Genomic DNA, 15,272 nt, shown 5'->3' on the forward strand with positions numbered 1-15,272 from the left:
GCATTAGCAGCATACAGAAGACCAGGTCTTGGGGGCAATGTTGCAGCTCCACTGGTGCAAAGGACTTCTCTGTGTGTGACATAACTCCCACTTCCTCTCCTGCTCTTTCCAGCCCTCAGTGTGACCTCAAAATCAGCTCTGGGGACGGGAACCCTTCAAAGCAGATTTTGTGGAAATGGTGGGCTGGGCAGTGGAAACTGAAGTCCTGCTGCACCCATAGAATCCTGCTGGCATAGCACTGAATACTTTGTTTTGGTGTTCTAAAATGGTACGTCCTGTCTCACTAACCTTTTAGAGTTCTTTGAGATTATCAAGCATATAGACAGATGCAGTCCAGTCAATACTGTGTACTCAGATTTTCAAAAAGCTGAATTCTCCTACTTTCCCTCCAGGAGGAATAGGGCAAGAATTTTAATGTGGTTCCAACACACACACACACACACACACACACACACACACGTCTTTGCTTTTACCAGCCTCTTTGCTATCAGGCTTCATCAAACTAGCTCAGTAGCTCTCTAATTTATTTCACTGGGCCACACTTTCAGAACAATAATTTGCTCACCCCACACCAATTTTTTATCGATAAGAAATACCAAAAACAGCTCCTAGCAGTACCTAATTTATAACATAGAAGGCAATAGCTTTATAATATGATAAAGCAATATTCTGAAAGTATAAAAAGATGTAGCTACATAAGAACATGAATCATCCCCCAAATATAATTATAAACTAGCCTCTTGCATATGTACCTTGAGTATTTATACAAACTCAATGAGAGGTGTGAGCTTGCTTTTGCCGAGTAATCTCATTAGGTCTAATTTGGGACTCTTTTCTAGAAGATTTTATTAAAGCTTTTTCAAAATACAATAAAATAAAAACTTAATCTAATTAAAAACAAAAGCAGAGAAAGAAATAGGAATGGAAATGCAGAGTCCTCTCTCAAAGGTAGCTCTTAACCCTTGTCACTCACAGAAAGTGGTGGACCCTCCCAGCTCTTACCTGAGAGCTTTCCTTTCTTCTCCCCGTGAGACAAACAAACTCTCATCTCCTCAACACAAAGAAGCCTTTCTCTTTTCTGATCTTTCATATTCGGCAGAGTTGAAAATCCCTGTTCATAACAATCTGTCGTGGAGAACTCTAGAAGAATAAGCAATGCTCTCGCTCTCATTTTGAAATGATATCTATTCATATTCTGTAAATATAAAAGAATTACTTTGATACCATACTATACTGCACTGAAATGTCCTAATGTTTCTTTGATTGTCCTTGAATCTTCCTTCCATGCCCTTTGAGAAGCACTAACCCAGATGCATGAATAGGTATTGGGATGGAAGCTCCAATCTCATGTAACCTACCTTGCCTTTCTTCCTTTTGTCTATTTCTTTTGAACACTTCCCCTCCCCTTATTCAGATAGTCACTTCATTTTCCACTTTGGGTTAGCCCAACACCAAATGACACCACCAGAAAAAACCATTTATAAGCACGTTCAGTCACAGCTGAGTTGGATGATGTCCCATGGGCATGGAGCAGTATGGAAGGTTGGGCCACCCTGTAGCTCCCAGCTACATCAACAAAGCCAACTAAAGCCCACCAGCCATTCTTGGCAACCCAATGGGGACTCAATAAACTACCTGTGCTTTGTTGCATGCATAATATTGTAATCAGATGCCAGTGATATAGTTAGTCCCTGGCTGGCCACAAGAGGTGGTTGATGTGCTCTGCTGAGCTTGGTGGGTCACAACAATTAATGCAAGTCTACTGTAACCTTTGTCTCCTAGGAAGCAGTGTCTAAAAACATAGTTCTCTCCAAAGCAATGTAAAGGGCAGGCATATTTAAGTATGTTCAAATAGGGAGGAGTTCTCATCCTATTGATATGTGGAATACTATGAATGCACACTCTTTCTCAATTGCAACTGAAGTGGCTTTGCTGCTCTACACCTGTAAATAACACTCATCGAAATTGCATTTCCATTCCTTCCTAGAGGCAGTTGTTCAAAGGAGTAAACATACCCCGCTGATCTTTAATCACTGCTCAGCAGTAATGAGGTCATCTATTTCTATAGCTAGCTGGCCAACTATCAAAACCTAAATCTTGCAAATACTGTACAAAGCCACATGCAAACAAACAGCCGTTTGATGACTGGGCAAATATTTCTTAAGACTTTATACTACAGAGGAAATTGTCACCGTTAGCACTTGTGCACAATAAAATATCTTATTGTTAGCACATAAACTAGACTGGATATGGAATGTGCAAGAAGAATCTGCCCTCTTTTCTATGCCATTTTTATTCACCAGGTGTGGTGAATATTCATATAGAAGAAGAAGAAGAAGAAGAGGAGGAGGAGGAGGAGGAGGAGGAGGAGGAGGAGGAGGAGGAGGAGTTTGGATTTGATATCCTGCTTTATCAGTACCCTAAGGAGTCTCAAAGTGGCTAACATTCTCCTTTCCCTTCCTCCCACACAACAAACATTCTGTGAGGTGAGTGAGGCTGAGAGACTTCAAAGAAGTGTAACTAGCTGAAGGTCACCCAGCAGCTGCATGTGGAGGAGCAGAGATGCGAACCCAGTTCACCAGATTATTAGACTACCGCTCTTAACCACTACACCACACAACACCAAGCTTGAATCTGACTCAGCAAGATGGCATGAATTAACTTTATGAGGTGATAGACAAATATAAATCTTAATCAATCAAATAAAAATAAAAATATCACAAATAAATAAATCAGCCCATGTTCATCAGCCATTCCTGGAAAATATTGGTGGTCTCCAAAAATACATTTGCATTTTACTTCTCACAGAAATGAATGTAAGGCTTATCCAATCTAAGATAAGAAACTATTAACATCAGTGAAGGACAGGGGTGTTAAAGGATTTCAAAGAAGAGCACTCACAAAACTGAGTGCTGCTATTGTTGGTCAAGCACGGCTCACTCAATCACCCCTTGAGCTCTTGCTGCCTTTGCCTGTACCAAGACTCCCCTGGGGCAAGAGGAGGTGGCAGTGGGTGGCCTAGCTCTTCAGTGGAGTGTCATCTCCTGCTGAGGATTACAAGACCTGACGTGAAAGTGATGCTATTTGCACCAGTTTCCATCAGGGAAAGGCCCTTCCATGACTCATGTCCCCAGTTAAACTTGGTGGGCCCCTTGGGAGTGAGCAGGAGCACAGGATGGGTGGAGGTGGCCGATGCTTCAAGCACCCATTAGCAGGGATGGGTCTATATGTGAATCTAAGTTTCTCTCAGTTTCTATTTTTTTCCAGTCTTAAATTCAGTTCTCCACATTTCCACATCAGTTTGATTTTTAAAAAATAAAATCCTCCTGAAAATACATCAGCATTTTTGTGCAAATTTCTCTGAAGGGACAGATTTTTTGTGTGCCATTTCCCCTAATGCACACATCTTTACAAATCAATTTCCCCTAATATAACGTATGTGGTTTACCCTAGTTATATGCATTACTGTACATATTATTTGGAGAATATTACACTGCAAAATTCAGAGAGGTGCAAATTTACATAAGTTTGCCACAGAATGTGAATCAAATTGAATTTCTCCTCTATCTCTGCCCATGAGTGTTTGCCTGCCCTCTCTCTTTCTCTCTGATGGAGCACAGGAAACAGAAGTAACATGGCAATTAATCCTTTCTCTCAGAAATCAGTGGGGAATTTTGGAGGGATGACAGCCTTACTTTGCAGCATCTCTCTGTTCTTTTGAGTGCAGCCCATGTTGCAGTCCTAAGCACTCTTGCATGGCAATTAGCCACACAGCCGCTAACTGCACTTACTTCGGCATCATATGCACTATCAGCTTATTAGTTAACCACTGAATATTTAGACCTGCATCACTAACGTAAAAGGTTGTGGTTTCATTACAAACGAGAGGGTTGTTGCCAAAAATATGAACTTATCAATTTTGGAGTATGAATTGGTCCAAACGTAACCCGCAAAATGCACACCTGTATTATGAATTGAGCACCATTTCCCAGAAATGCTCCCATCATGTGCCCTCCAAAAGTCCTTCTCCAGCTCAAAACACAGAAACGAGATTCTACAGATGCATGGCCAGTGGACAAGCCAGTAGCTTTATGGGCACTTACGGAAAAGTCATATCCCTGACTCTCACAAAACACTTGTAACAGGTTGCTGGGGAAACTGCAGAAACTACAAAGCCAACTACTTTGGAGGTCCACGCACAAAACGTATTTATTGTGAAGCCTTTACTCTCTTGCCATAAAGCCCTTACTCTCTTGCTAATTGCTATGAACTCTGTGCCCAGACCCCATACAAATCTACAGCTCTCTTGTTCTCAGGCATGCTTATTTTATGAAGCGAGTGGCAAGGAAATCCAGAGTGGCTCTTCACCAGGGCTGATGCTTAAAGCTACAATTACCAACGCTGTAAGCCGGAAAAGAGGTTACGGAAAATAAATGGTTCTCCCTCCCCCAAAAAACCCATGTCAGTACTTGCTATGAAAAGTGTTAACTACCAGCTTGATTTCGTATCAAGCTGAGGAGGAAGATAAGGAGGTAACTTGAACTTTACAACACTGTAGCAGCTAGGCTATATTACACCACAAACACATGCACACTTGTCCTGTTGCAATGGGGGCAAGTTAAGGAGAGTTCACCTCTCACTGACTTTTGCTTCTTTATTCTGAAATTGAACCAATGCAGAGGAGGACAAGCTTCAGGGCTATTCAGGTTGAGCAATTCATATTAAGACAGTCAGTATTGTCTAGTACAGGGGTCGCCAACGTGGCACCCACAGGTGCACATGCACCCAAAGAGGTCTTCCGTTTCTTCACATTGCTGGAATTAGGCTTAAAAGAAGTATTCTGATGTAACAATGGAATAGGCTTGAGTGTGTGGCAATGCATGTGTGACACTCAGAACAAGTTTCTTCGGTGTGTAAATATGTCCATAGGCCCCCAAAAGTTTGGCCACTGCTTATGTGGCAGGCCAGCTAAGAGGCTCGGGAATCACAGGTTGCGAGGAAGCTCTGTTATGACAGATATTACCCCCAACCAAGCCCTCATGCGACAGCTGCAAGCAACCACATGAGAATTATGCTTATGCTATTAGGACCTTTTAAACATCAGAGAACATATCAGAACCTCTGACTGTCTGATCACAAGCTGCTTCCCTCAATAGCTGAGCTGTACAAATCAATAAGTGTGCCTTCCTTCACACTAACACTTGTACATCCCTAGAGATAGCTTGTACCTGTGTTTAGTGTAAAGCATATAGAAACCTGGCATATTATGCTCCAAAGCCCTCCATTTCCCTGCCTCAAAATGTGACTTGTGATCCATCTTCTTTCTCCACATTTACCAAAATGTGTGGTCAAGACACATTTGTGGTTAGGACTCATCAGTCTCACTCACAGCAGGATCAATGAGGCTGGAGGTGACATGCCCTCCCATGGGCAAGAACTGCAAGCCCCACTTTAGATGTAGCAGCACAAGGAAATCTCATTGACATGAGTTGTCTTTTCTCTGCTTGCATGTAACACACGGATGCAGGTCCAGGAAACAAATGCGGACTTCCAAGGCTCTCCCTCCCAAGACACAACACCTCTTTCCAGGCAATGTCTCCTATCAGAGCTGCTTTGTTTCCTCCTTGAGTAATTTTACCTAACTGGAATGCGTCCTTGAACTCTGATAATGCCTCTTGCTTGTCTGGATGGGAGATACAGAGGAGTGTGTAAGTGTGTGTAGAAGCTACCTTACTGTACACAGATAATAAAAAAACTACATTCCTAACTCTGCTGTCAGGGACTGGCGAGATGAGGAAGAGTGGTGGGTGCTACCCACCCAAGAGCCCCACAGGGATTACACACATGATGACTTAGACCCAGGACTGTGGTGGTGGGACACAGGGAACCAGTCTATGCAAAGGACAAGCTGGAAGATGCCAGATGCAGAATGACTGAGTGATCAAGGGGGTTCAGAAGAAGGAGGCCCTTCCAGGACAGGGCTGGGTGCTGAGTGTCTCAGTATGAGTGCAGACTCAGACAGAGAGGAGTTAGAGGTTTCCCTGCTGCCCAACAGCTAGGCACTCCCAGGCCTGTTGGCTCTCCTCCTCCCTGACACACTGCTTGAGGGGAGTCCTGCATGCTGCTGAGCAACAGACCAGATGGGCCCAGAGAAGAAGTCCGTCCCTCCACTGCTTTCTACATCTGCTTGGGAGAGTGAGAGGCTAGAGGGGGAAGGTGGGGGGAATGGTTAGTTCCAGCAATGTCTTCAGCTAGGTGAGATGAGCCAGAGGAACTCTACTGTGTTGTTTAGTTTCTGTGAATAAAAGCTAATTGCATTCCATGTCTCAAGTCCTTTCCTGACCTGTGGATGACCTGTACTTGCCTGACAGCTCCTTGACATCTGCCCATTTTCATTTCTGGGCTACCTTCCCAAGTTGACCAGCTCTACCTGCCCCTCACTTCCCTCTACAGCACAGGCAGAAACCACCTTCTTGACCATTGGACCCACTACTGGTCATCTCTGCTCACTCCCATTGGCTACCCTCACCTGGTTAGCTAGCCAGTCAAAGCTGTTTCCTGGAGTGTGACTGCTGTAACATGCTGACAACCACTAGGAGCCACAGGTGAGAGTTGAGTGCAGGGTGGGGACCAAAGATGGACAAACTACCCAAGAAAGAGCATGATGTGTCCCTCACCAGAGGTACTCCTCCTCCCCTAATACCCCATATACCCCAACAGTACTCAACAACATGACTGTGCTAAAAGCTCACTCTAGGAATCATTATGCTTTAAAAAAATCTGTGGGTGTTATCTAAGACACAATCATTTTTTTCATCTGCACAGCTGCACATACACACACAGTGCAAGCAAGAACAAAACAAAACTCAAAACCCACAGACATATTTGAAACTGATAGAGCTGGAGATGAGGGCAACAGGGAAATATCAGCATGGGATGGAGTTCTGTGTCGCCTTAAGGAGGACTAATCATTCAGTCACACAAGCAATTTTCATGATGCCTTGTTCAATAAAATAGAAGTGCCCTCCTATCTTGTATTGCCATGGTTACAGGAGAAGGGAGCGAATGTATCTGATACAGTCAGGCAACTTCCAACTCAAAAACTCTCAAAACTACTCCCCTCCTTCCATTGTTATTTTACCACTTTAAAAGGAATCCAGAGACTTGTCTCAGAAAGGATAACACATACAGTAGAAGGTAGAAACTAACTAATAAGAACAGACTTCAGGGGGCTCTTAGCATGGTGCTGTTGACGGCCCCAGAACCTCCCCAAAACATGCAATGCAACTGCACTTTTTTGTGTGTGTTGCTGCCACTGCCACAATAGCACCAGCAACACCACTTACAGCCACCCTCACTGAGTTTCAGGGTGGCATTTTAGTGGTAGATTTCATTGATGTATGGGCAGGGCAATTTAAAAGGTGTTTTTTTGGGGGGGATTAATGGTGAAAAGCCATGGCATATAGGAGCCAAGCTTGACACCCATTCACAAGCAGCAGCACTGTCCACCCACTGCTAAAATGGCAGTACAGGGATCCCATGAGGAAGACAATATGGTAACAGAGCTGGGTTAGGCCAGCTGGGGCCCTTCTGAGCTGCTGGGGTCATTGGCCAGTACCTGACCAGAGACTGGGAACCAAAAGGCAGAAGAAAATTTGGTTAACTCTGTGGAAACATTTTATTCTAATATGCAATTAACACTCAGCATTAATGGATTTCAGTAAGTGAGCAAGTAGAAAGTTCTGTTCACCATCTCAGCTGTACCATTGATTATTAACAGATTTACAGAAAATAGAATCAAGATGGAGACCGGAAGAGTTAAGGGCAAGGTAATTTGTCCTCAGCTGTCACCCACATGTCCTTTGTTTGTTTGCGAGTCAGTTTTCGTAAGTAGGGTTGACAAGAATACAGACCAAGGCCATAATGGTTCATTTATTATTTCCGTGAGTAGGATATGAGAGTGTTAAGCAGAGCAGAGGACCATCACACCCAGATGGAATAATTTATAGGATGACTGCACCGTACAAACAGGAACAGTTTGGATAAGTGTGTTGCTGCCCGATATCACTCCTGTTTATAGTCGGACCATTTGATATCAGAAACATGGTGGCATTCTAATGAGGGACACAAGATGATGCACAAAGCATTAAAACTCCCTTCTCCTGAAGATACACCAAAAACTCATGTTTGGGATGTTGGATTCTCGAGCCTTATCAGAGGAAACTGGCCACTCTCCAGGCACTCGGCTTGAGATCCTTGTTGACCTCCCCGTCTGTGTCTCCCGGCAGGATACAGGCTAGGTCACTATCGGCGATCCTCCTCAAACGTGAGGAGAACACACCACTCTCCCTCCTCCCTGTCTCCCCCAGGGAGGGGAAAGAGACAGACAGAAATGTATTTACATATCTTTATTTCTGCCCTTGCAGCAGTACAGAGAAACGCGTCTGCACTCATCAGACTCCAACAGTAGAGAGACAACTCCACCCCTGTACTTCCAGTACAGGTCAGATGACACTCTGAGCTAACATCCGGTGCTCAGCACAGTGAATAGACTGCCCCTTTGTTTCCCCGGTACAGTCCCAAACATTCACATCCTGTTTTGCTTTCCAGCCACCTGCAGCTCGCTCCCGCATTGCTGCTTTTCCGTAACATGGGAATCCTCTGAAAAGAAGTGCCTTCAAAAGCTTTACTTGACAAGACCACCCAAGCCAGCAAACTAGATTCTGAACTAGTTAGATCTTTTTTTAAAAAAAAATCCTAGCACAGGAAATAGGTTTCAGCAAGGACTGAAAATGCTGAGTCAGAGGATAAACAACAACAGGAGTCTATATAAAATCTAGACTGGTAGCCCACACTCAAAAATGGGCAAGGAACCTCAGGCTTCTCTGGTCCTCAGGCCACATCAATCTCCAGGCCATACTACTTTCCCTCAAACCACACCACCTCACAGGCCCCCTTCTGCACCTGTCTAGAATGCTGAACTGTGATAATGTCTCTTATTTCCCTGATGGAGGATGGAGTGCTGTAGAGGAGTTGTTTAGTACAAAGGTAAGAGGACCTTTGCTCTTTCCGCTGCCCTCTGGCCCCAGAACGTTGTCCAAAAGGGTATGTGGGCCAAGGTAGGAAAGGGTGTATCAATTCTGTTCTAAAAGGGAAAAGGATGTACCCAGTGGCTGAAGATCAGGCCAGCAAATGTAAGAACACTGTTGCCATATCAGTTATGCGCACATTTCCTGTGATTGGTTAGTTGCTATGCATGCAAATAAGAAGGGAGGAGTGCTTTTGTGACATCAACAGTTGCTCCAACAACATTCACACTCAAAACTGAGCTCTCTGGTATTTTCCTTACGTTTGAGCTGAGGGTAGGGATTGGTGGTATGACCATTTTTGTCACAAAGGCAAAAGAAGAGGGAAGCAATGTTTCTTCTCCTACACAGATCCCAAAAGTAAAGAGCCACTCTGCTTCTCTACCCTGTGTGATAGATTTTAAGCAGAGATATCACCGAATTTCTCCTAACTCTATGGCATATTTGGCACATATTTGGCATAACATCCAAAGAAATCTGAAGAAAGCCAAAGGATTTGGTAAGATGCTGGTTCCTACAAGAGGAGTGGGATATTATTATATAGGTTTTGCACTGGCCCAGAATACTACATCATGATCTAAAGTGCAGTCAAGCCAAGCCCCAGCTTCCCAACAGTAATCTCTTTCCTTCCGTTTTGAAAGCTAAATGCACTTGTGTTTCCAAGCACCAATATAATTGCCTCAAGTAAAATACAACTTGGCAAATAATTTACATTGCAAGATTGTGAACACTTAAGTGCAGCGATAAGCTTCCTGGCATGATCAACTAATGCAATCTTACCATTACATGGATCTGCATTGCAAATTGCTCTTTGGAAATCATAATATATTTGTTCAAGAGAAGCTTAAATGGGATGCTTGGATATTCAGTAAAGTCTGGTTGCTTCATCATTGTGATATATAACACACACAAGCGCACACTTTCTAGGAAAGCAAGACAAAAGTTTCCCTCTTGAATTAATCTTGTTGAGAAACTCATGTTGCAAGTATGCTGCCAGGGCCTTATGATTTCTCTGAAAAATATATTGTTGTGCCATGCCTAGAAACTTTAAGAGCTTGCTAAACTTGTGGATATTATAATTTCACCTGAAAGTCCCAGTGTGGGCATTCAGGTATGGTAGAAAAGGCTTTAATGGTCCTTAATGGCTTAGAATTTTAGGCCTAACCCTGCTCCTGACCATAGCTTCTCACCTGCCACTAAAGTCTCCCCTGAACAGCCTCCCGTCCAAATCCCTTTTCCTTGTGCATCCTGCCTTTTACTTATAAACCTGAGGGCAAGGATTGACTCATTTCTGATCTTTGTAAACTGCTCTGCAAGCCTTTTCTTGGCTGAAGAGCCAGCTAAAAATGCTTTAAGCAAATAAACAAAACAAATGAAACAGTACTTCCCTTTGTCCATTCTGAAGCTACTGTCAATCAATTTTATTGGGTGGCCCTGATCTGAGAACTTTTGGAAGACTGTCAAAGGTATTTCACGCCGCATCATCCATATGTTACAGCATCATCATCACGTAACACAGGCCCTTGTGTGTCCCTTCCTGTCTATTCCAAAGAGAGACAAAGCAGTCCCAACATCACGGGGCAGTTGCTCTTTCCCACGAATTTGGAGGCTGCAATCTAATGCACAGTGACCAAGGAGGGAAGAGAAAAGAACAGCTGCATATCATTGGGCTGCATGCATTTGCTCAGGATTTTCTGTCACAAGAGGTCAGGTTTTTCCCCAGCATCCCTTGCAAGGCTCACAAGCAGAGCTGTAGCAGCCAGGTGTCAGGGACTAGCAGGCGCCAGGGAGTGGGTGTAGTCAGAAGATGATCCAGGGGATATGGGTAGCGATTTATGGGGTTTTGTCAGGAATGACAGGATGCACCAGGAGTTGAGGGAGAGATGGTGCCTGAAGGGAGGGGGCTGCCAGAATCACCTCTGTTTCCTCCCCCATTGTCCACTAAGACTAGAAGGGACTTGAAGACACAGTGGCAACTTCCATGTAGGCTTAGGCCCACACTGTCAAGCGAGGGTACTTAGGTTTTGCAAGCGGGCATAGTCCCACCATTGCTCAAACAGTCCAGCTCAGAGCACAAGCCACCAGAGAGGTGTTTATGTGTTTAGTGCACCAAAGAACTAAACTACCTGCTGTTTGTCTTCCTTAGGCTGGGTGTTCTCAGGACACCAGTTTTACAACTTGCCGCAGACAAGCAGCTGCCTTTGAGACAGCCGAAAGAAGATGGTGCTGCAGGAGGAGAAATCTTCCTTGTGGCAGAGAACCAGCCTAGGGGCTTTTGTTTGTCCATATGAACTGAAGCATTTTATCTCTGTTACTCACGACAACAAAGAAGCTGGTGAGGGTTGCAATGATTATTTTCTTCATATAAAGAAAAACAGGGTACAAAATGGATTATTATTCCATAGTGTAAAATGGATTACTTTATAGACTCCTGACAATATCTTTCATGTACAGTCATTTGTCTAGTTTATGAAATTGTTGTCCATATCATTTTCTCCAAAGCTTTTATCTCTTCTAATGGTATTCAGCCAACCCTCAAAATGACTGCTTTCTCAGATGCTCTTTCTATTGCCGCTGTGCTCCAGGACTTCTGCTTAGAAGCTTCGCCAACCTCTTTTCTATCTCCTTTCCACCCTCCATTCATTTTCTACACTGCGTTGGCTGTGATCCAGAGAAAGGAATAAGGTGGGTCAAGAGAGAGAGAGAGAAAGAGAAAGAGAGAGAGAGAAATTCTCTCATGGAATGGCAGCAGCAGAAGCAGGAGGAGGAGCCAAATGCGAAAAGAAATGAATGATTCCCTAACTGAGCTGCCCCTAGCTGTTGGAGCTGGTGACCTACCTGCAAGATGAGAAAGCTAGCAGGCTTTGACCTTGAATACATGAATGGAGAAGATCAATCCCTGTGCTATATAAATAATAAATGCTAATAACTTTCCATAAATAAATGCCATCAGCTATTTATTTGTGCAGGGGGTGGGGGGAAAGGATTTTGAACACAATGAAATTGCAACCCAATGAGCAGCTTGATAGAGAGGTAGAAAGAGATCTTGATGCAGCCTGCAAAGATCAAACAAACTGGTTGAGACTCTTTTCTTTTCTTTCAGCTAGCATAGTGGTTCGTGTAAACCTGAGACACATTACTAACTACGGCATAGATCTAGACAATTTGAAGCTACCTATCCACATCACATTTCAGGATTTTGTGACAAGTTGTCTCTAGAGATGCCAGGGATTTAACTTAGAACCATCTGCAAGCAAAGTAGATGTTCTGTCACAGGAATAGGAGCCTTCTCTAGATTCTGGGATTGAAGAGGCAAGGGAATCTGGGAGAGGAGGAATTGAGGCTTTGAAAAACAGCAGAACAATGAAAATGGTGCGGGAGGGGGTGTCAGGAAAGTCTGGGCAGTCTAGATGAATGATGAAAAGAAGGGAAGGACCTAGAGAAGGAGTGGAGGAAGCAAGTGAAAGAGGAGAGGTGTACATAAGCTGAAGAAATGAGCAAGCTCACATAGCAATTTGAAATAAGTAGACCAATAGTAGATCATATGGTGCCTTCCAGATGTTTTGAGCTACAGCTCTCATCAGCCTCAGCCTGCATAGCCAATGGCCAGGGATGCTGGGAGTTGGAGTCCAAAAAAGCTGGAGGGCACCAAATTGGCTGCTCCAGAAGCCACATCTTTGCTGCTGGTATCTATGGCCAACCAATAGCAGTGCAATATGTGAATCTGCAAAAAGAGCAGGATATGTATAATCATTGTCTGAGAGGGATTTTTTTTTATTAAAAAAAGGTAAGAGAATGTACTGAAAGTATGGGGGATTTAAACAAATGCAGTGCTAAAAATAATTATGTTCATGTGTGTTACAGATATTCTTATCACACAAAAGTGTGCCACTGAAATGAAGGCTCTATTGAAAAAATAAAGTTCATCAGTTTGGCTCTTTTCCTTAAAAAGGGTATTTATAACTATGTCTTATAGGTCATTAAATCCAGCAAAAAGAAGCAGTACTTATTCCCACAGAAAATTTGCCAACATTTGGGGGCTATTTTAACATAATATATATTACCCAAATTTAGTTTCCTTCTCTGCCACATCCCCTAAACAGTGTATCAGTTATACTGGGCAGCCATGGGGGAAAACTCCTGGCAAGGAATTAAAGTATTAATCAGTTTTTGCTAATTGAGGTTACCTAGATCATGGTATACAGGGACAACAAATTACAAAGGTGACTATGGCATTCAAAACACATCTGTTAAAGTCAAAATTAATGGATATGCAAAATTAAGTTCACTTTCTTATCGATTTCTCACAAGCTGCACTCAACTCTAGAAAGAGCCATCAAAGATGATCATCAGTTAGATGTCAGTAATGAATGCCTCCAAAAGCAAATGGCTAAGCTTCCAATGATATAGTCCAATTAGATCCTAATTATTTACAACCTGTCATTGGAGTCAATGATGGGAAAGGAATTCCTTTGGTTCACTTTTCACAGTGGACTAACTTGATGCTACCAAACCGCTTGCAGATCACAATGCAATTCCCAGTCAGATTATGCACTTCTCTAGATTTTGCATTTCAGTTTTGGTGCACAAACGGTGCATATAAAATACATATTTATGCAAAAAAAGTGCACAAAATGCATATTTTATGGATGGATGCATTGAAAACTGCATATTCTACCTAAGAGTTGAACAATTTAAATGCAAAAGCAATTACATGACGCAGTGTGCACACACTATTTGAATGGCAGTGCCCACCAACTTTAGAGGGGTCCCAGCCCCCTCAAATATTTTATTGTAGGGGCCGGAGCCCCAGGAGTTGGCTTCTATGTTCAGGTGAACCTGCAGGTGAATCACAGCACAGCACTTTTGAATTGCAAGGGGATAGAGAAGTTGCCCCACCATAGCACTCAGGTGCTCTGAGTTTCAGAAATCCACCCCATGTGTGTGCATGCAGTAAGCTTGTATGTGTGGCCTGTAGAAGTTTGAGATTTGTCCAACCTTCAATGCGGCCCTCAGGCTGGAAGGGGTTAGCCACCTGTGTCTTAAAATTCCTTTCCATAAATTGAAAACTTGGGAGTGAACCCTTTCAAAACTTTAATTGTAGGCAACCCCCAATTTGTGCAGGGGTTGTGTTCCAGGTCATCATGTGCAACAGCGAACTGCATATAAGCACTTGTATATCGCTGTGATGCACACACTGGCGGTTGCACATCAATTGGACATGCATAAATTGGTCCTTGCCTGTATATGTATGTGAAGCTGGAAAACAGAATGAGTTCCTCATTATCTGCTTAAAAAAAAAATCCAGTTCTTGTCTTCACATCCCCCTTCATTTCGCATTCATGAGGCCTAGAAATGTACTTCAGAATAATAAAAAAGATTCAAAAGTGTCTTTGGGGCTGGAAGCAAGTTACAGTAACACCTTGTCCTTCCCTGTTCTACACTAAACTACATCAAAACTTAGGGGTCCTCTCCAATTTTTCACCATCTAGAAATGCACTTCACGAAATGATACATACTTTTAAAATCTCTCACATGCATTTGTGAAGGACTTTTGAAGGCTTTCAACCTGTGATAATAGAAAGTACAACAAAATGTACTTTGTAACGATAGTGTAGGCACTTTGACTGGAAGGTAACCCAGATACGAAATACATAAGTTATTGCTGGAGCAAGAACATGGCTGTCTGAAAAAAGTAGTTTGTACAGAAATAACTGGCTAATGGTAACTCCTATTTGCAAATATTCAACATAGGCTCCATCTGCACTATATATTTCAACAGTGGTTGTTTTTTTCTTTAAAAAAATGTTTAGGGGTACTCTCATTTTGATTCAAGAAAACCATTTTATAGTTCAAATTGGGAAAAATAAATACAGTAAATGGACAAAAGTACAAAGATTCACAAAATGTTTAGGGGTATGTGTACCCCTGCATACCCCCAGAAAAAAGCACTGCATTTAAAGCAGTATCATACTGCTTTAAACGGTCATGGCTTCTCTAAAAGAATTCTGAGAACTGTAGTTTATTGTTGGTGCTGAGGGCTGTTAGGAGGCCCCAATTCCCCACACAAAACTACAACACCCAGACTAGTTAAACAAACAATTCTTCTTCCTAGGGAACTCTGAAAAGTGTAGCTTTTCATAGAAAGCTGAACAGTGAACAGTGTATATGGTCACTGATGATCTC

At 42.9% G+C, this 15,272-nt stretch overlaps 1 protein-coding gene and 1 long non-coding RNA gene across 4 annotated transcripts in view; one reads left to right on the forward strand and one right to left on the reverse strand.

Moving 5' to 3' along the window:
* Positions 1-15,272, reverse strand: part of NRG3 (neuregulin 3) — a 615,395-nt gene that overhangs the window by 568,605 nt on the left and 31,518 nt on the right. The window lies entirely within an intron of this gene.
* LOC309533697 lies at positions 9,338-12,008 on the forward strand. The gene is made up of 3 exons (XR_014220413.1): positions 9,338-9,585; positions 11,233-11,421; positions 11,759-12,008. It is a non-coding gene; the product is annotated as an uncharacterized lncRNA (long non-coding RNA).

This window comes from Podarcis vaucheri (assembly GCF_965113315.1).
Source record: "Podarcis vaucheri genome assembly, chromosome: 5".
NCBI lineage: Eukaryota > Metazoa > Chordata > Lepidosauria > Squamata > Lacertidae > Podarcis > Podarcis vaucheri.